Source organism: Babylonia areolata, chromosome 18 (assembly GCF_041734735.1).
Source record: "Babylonia areolata isolate BAREFJ2019XMU chromosome 18, ASM4173473v1, whole genome shotgun sequence".
NCBI classification, from domain to species: Eukaryota; Metazoa; Mollusca; class Gastropoda; order Neogastropoda; family Buccinidae; genus Babylonia; species Babylonia areolata.
The window spans coordinates 21,901,837-21,907,673 of record NC_134893.1 but is presented as its reverse complement, the minus strand read 5'-3'; positions in this window follow the sequence as shown (position 1 = coordinate 21,907,673).

The following is a 5,837-nucleotide window of genomic DNA, read 5'->3' as shown; positions in this document are numbered from 1 at the left end:
GCGCCAAGACACTTCAGCATTTGAACCAAGCATTGTAACCAAAATTACGAACAACATCTCTGTAACAAAATAGTAGAGGGGGGCGAGGGGTGGGGTGGGGGTGGGGGGGGGGGGACTCAAAAGATACAGGCGGTACTTCCCTCCACACATTAACCCCTTTCCTTTTCACCAGCTACAAGATCAACTTAAACTGGCTGTTCACTGACACAAAACACTGTTCCCAACAAAACTAAGTTATCAACATAGCATAAAACCAATACAAGTCGTGTACTCACAGCCCAACAATGATTTCCCTGCACTTCACATCACCAGTCTGTCAGTCAGCTTGTGTCAGTGTTCAGTTCTTCTGGGAGACAACTGAGAATTAGCTGTGCTGACTAGTTTTATTCCCACGGGATGGGGAAGGGAGGGAAGGGGGACAGGGACAGAGTGTGGGTGGTGGGGGTTGACACTGCCGGCACACTATAACAATATATATATATATATATATATATATATATATATATATCATCATACAAAAAAGGTAGGTAACATCACTGAATAAGGGACATTTCAATCTGTTGTATATAATGTGTTGGATGAAAAGGATGTATAGGTGTATTTACTGAATCTTTTTGTTCATGTTGCATTTTTCTTTCAAGTTGTTACAAGGCATTCGTAATAAAACCAGTCAGCCAAACACCTATGATGTGTCATGGCCTTTATTGAAACTGATTTTTTCGTTTCATTCTTAGACTTATGATAGGTTTTAAAACTGTTCACGTTTGGGAACACTTAGTTTAAGTTGCACTTGAACAGGAAAGAAAAAAAATTGCAAGGAGCAAAACATAGTCAAGAACTCTATCAGATTTAAGATGTTTGTCATTACCAAATAAGATAAAAGATACAATGAATGACAAGCCTAAATTACCATCTAAACAATCATTATGGACCATTGAAACGTTTTCCCCAAAGTGTTTAACGTGGATGCAATCCCAGAACATATGTTTTGTGTTGTCCTGCATTTCTGTACAGAATATGCATCTGGAGTCAGTTGTCACACCCATGTTTGAAAGCATAACATTTGTGTGGCTAAGATTCTATATAATAACCTAATTTGAAAATATTTCAACTCGGTCTCCTGAATGCTCATAATCTTATTGAATATTACATTCCATTCCAGTTCCAAATTAAGTTTTGTGTTTCATTTTCTACAACATTTAGGTTCAAATTCATCATGAAGTAAGTTATAATATGTTTTTGCGCCTCTTGGAATCGATTATTATTTGTTAGATCTTTGACAAAGTAAATATCTTTTTGTATCCATTGTTTATAGTTTTCAGTCCTATGTTCTATTTTTATATGTTCATTACAAATATTTTCGGTACAAAAAATAGGGTGTGCAAATCATTCTTGGGTTGGCTGAGGGTGTACTTTTGTTTCCCCCAAAACTCTTTATATGAGTCTAATAAACGTAAGTAATTGTGTTTTCCTGATTCACAGAGTTGCATATTGCTGTCAATGGAAACATCTGCCAGTAACATAGTGACACGAAACACGAAAATCAAAGCTCACAATGACCTCCGATAGCAAAGTTAAGTTACGTCCCTTTACACGCACTCGGAGGCAATGTATACGTCACCTTCTTAAAAATAGACCACTGAGGGATAGTTGAGGTGGGGTGGGGTTGGAGTGAGTCGAATTCAAAGTCAAGGTCAGTAATGTTTTAATTTTCAGGGCTCTGGATCATTACGACAGGGGGTGGGGAGACAAGACAAGACAAGACAAGACAAGACAAGACAAATTCTTTGTTTTCGAGTATGATAGATAAGCACTGGCGCTATTTATCATATAGTCCCCGCCCTGAAACATGGTCTATACTACACAATAGTACATTATATATATATATATATATATATATATATATATATATATATATATATATATATATATATATATCATTACATGCACAACACAATGCTACTTAAGAGAGAGAGAGAGAGAGAGAGAGAGAGAGAGAGAGAGAGAGAGAGAGTCTTTCTTCAGTTTTTGTACATCGATACATCAAATACATTATTTTTCAAACAAATACACGCTATTTATCTTATCAAATACAGCCATCATTTTCTATTAACATAACAATATTACAAATCTTGTCGATGATCTACAATGTTCGATTAAAAAAAAAAAGGTACATCATATTTTCTGTCACAAACATAGCAGTGGAATTTTCAAGGCACAACAGTTATACTTTCAATTAGGCACGACTATGCCTCCTTGTTATTTCCTTCATAAACTGCCACAGAAAACGGCATTACTGTGTAGTAAATAAAAGAATAATAATTATAGTAATGTTTTTATTTAAAGTAACATAATGAATTAATACATGAACAAATAGATTAACAAATTAACCAACCAACCAACTAACTAACTAACTAAAAACAACTATACTATGTATTCCAAATATACGAAAGTACATAGAGGCTTTAAAAATATCATGGGTTAGGAAACTACACACAGGAACAGCAAAGTGGAAAAAAAATACTCTTAGTCAAATCCCCAGAAACCAACACCCTGGATCTGTATGGACCAAGAAAATTTGTAATATATTCTGGAAAGATGTATATTGGGCATATGTGAATTTTACAAAACATGTTATGCTAAAAGAAGCACAAGAAGCACTTGCAGAACCACTTTTTCATAACGATAAATTTAAAGTCGGTAATAAGACAGTTTATTTAAAAACTGGACAAGTAAAGGTATTTTCCTGGTTAGAGATATTGTAGATGAACGCGGGTGCTTCCTTAGTCATAAAGATTTCACATAAAAATATGATGTTAAAGTTAATTATTTACTGCATATGGGATTCATACGCTCCATTAAAAGTTACTTAAGCACAAACAATATTACTATCACAGATAAAACATGCAATAAAGAACCAAAAGCATTACAGATAATAGTTAAGGTGAAGAAAGGATCTAAAACATATTATGATATATTACTTGAACCGATTTTTATATATAACATAAATTCTTTTATCAAATGGGAGCAAAAACTAGATATTGCAATAAATTGGGATACGACTTTGAAACAAGTGAAAAACATAAAGGAAGTAAAATTGAAATGGTTCCAGATTAGAATATGTCATGGTATATTGGTTACAAACAAAATACTTAAAAATATGGGAATAACAAATAGCGACATGTGTAATTTCTGTAAAAATGACATAGACACAATTCAACACTACTTATGGTACTGTACATTTACTCATCTCTTTTGGGGGACTTAGAAAATGTCTTGAACGAAAAGTGCGAAAATTGTGCAAATGTAAAGTTGAATATAGAGTTAGTATTATTTGGAAATGATGATAATACAAAAACAGATGACTATATCATTCTAGTGGCGAAACATTTCATCTATAAATGCAGAATAAATAAAATCAAACCATGTATAAAGAACTTCCTTACAGACCTAAGAAACATATATACAAAACCGAAAAATATATACACTCGATGGAAATGATGTCCATAGCATTTTCTAGAAAATGGTACCCATACATAAAAATGATCGAAGGCAACGAGGAGGAGGAGGAATGAAAACCACGAATGTAACGTGGTTTTTTTTTTTTTGTTGTTGTTTTTTTAAAATAATTATTTTCCTTTCATTTTTTTTACATTTTTATGCAGTGCATATGACTTTATTTGTGTTTTTTCTGTATAAAAAAAATGTTGTGTTGCTGTTTTCCTGCTTTATAGTTTAAATAATGTATAATAACAAATAATATTATTGATAATTACAAATACAATTTTTGTATGTCCGCCTGTATGTATATATGCATTCATTAAATGTTAAACATGAATAGAAATGTTTATTAAAAAAAGAAAGGAAAAAAAGTTGTACTTATTCCATAAATGCTACTGATTACTATGACACAGTTATTATGGAGTGCCAAGCATTGGTTTGATTATTTCCATGTTGTTTAGTTGATTGTGTAATTTATATACAAAATAAAACGGTGGTCGACCCAAGAAAGTCCGGGCAAACCTAAAAAAACAAAACAAAAAAAACCCCAAAAACAACTACTATAAGTTATAACAAGAGAGGCAAGGCCTTCAAGACTCACTTGTGATATACTGAAAAAAATCCAAGCTTTTTATGTACTGTGTATAACATCAAAATGTAATATTTAAGATGAGAAAGATCAGTTTAAAGTGAATTAAGTCCCCTAGCAATAATTACAGAGTAATTTCCCTTTTTTACTATCTGCACCAAAACGTTTGCAAAATAAATAAAACTTCCATGCTTAGCAAAAGAAGTTCCTGTTTGAACAAAAAATGATAATAATGACTGCTCTTGTTGTTGAGTCAGAATATCAGTTTGCATATAATTAGGCTTCATTTTTTTGGTGTTAATATTGTTTTAAACAAGATGAATGGAAAAAACTGAATGTTTCCTATTTTTATGCCTAATTTGGTGTCCACTGGCAAAGTATTTGCAGAGAAAATGTCAATGTTAAAGTTTACCACGGACACACACACACACACACACACACACACAGACAACCGAACACCGGGTTAAAACATAGACTCACTTTGTTTACACAAGTGATTAAAAAAGGCAAACGAAGATAATAAACAATTCTAAATTCTACAACGTTCTGCTCCTTGCCATAATATCAACGTATCCCCCACACTGTACAGCAAGCCTTTATCATCTGAAGTAATCACATCTGTCACAGCATCTATGGTCCTACTGCACTGTGTCTGTACAGAATGGATTATCATCTGAAGTAATCACATCTGTCACAGCATCTATGGACTGCCCTGTGTCTGTACAGAATGGATTATCATCTGAAGTAATCAGATCTGTCACAGAATATATGGTCCTTCTGCACTGTGTACAGAATGGATTATCATCTGAAGTAATCACACCTGTCACAGCATCTATGGTCCTATTGCCATGTGTCTGTACAGAATGGATTATCATCTGAAGTAATCACATCTGTCACAGAATCTATGGTCCAACTGCACTGTGTCTGTACAGAATGGATTATCATCTGAAGTAATCACATCTGTCACAGCATCTATGGTCCTATTGCACTGTGTCTGTACAGAGTGGATTGTCATCTGAAGGAATCACATCTGTCACAGCATCTATGGTCCTATTGCCCTGTGTCTGTACAGAATGGATTATCATCTGAAGTAATCACATCTGTCACAGAATCTATGGTCCAACTGCACTGTGTCTGTACAGAACGGATTATCATCTGAAGTAATCACATCTGTCACAGCATCTATGGTCCTATTGCCCTGTGTTTGTACAGAATGGATTATCATCTGAAGTAATCACATCTGTCACAGAATATATGGTCCTACTGCAGTGTGTCTGTACTGAACGGATGGCACACTGTACACTTTACACTACACTGAAGGACACTGTATTGATAGTCACATTCACAGGAAGCAACAAAATCCAGAATACGAGCGGGACAATATATCATTCAACTGTCACTACCAAAAGCGAAATTACTTCCCTTTACTTGTATGCAAAGAAAAACTGTCACAAACGCTGAAAGAACTCCAGCAGGCATGAGAAATACAGAGGGAAGGAATCTAGATTATCCAGACAGACAGAGACATAGAGAGAGAGATAAAGAGAGAGAGAGAGAGAGAGAGAGAGAGAGAGAGAGAGAGTGTGTGTGTGTGTGTGTGTGTGTGTGTGTGTGTTCAAAAGAAATCAAACATCTTCTAAAATCACAATGTCAAATTATGTCACTACGGTAGCGGCCAGCAACACAGAACTCCTTTCATTTAAAAAAAAATAATAACAACCATTTCTGAAGCACATGTTTTTAGTTT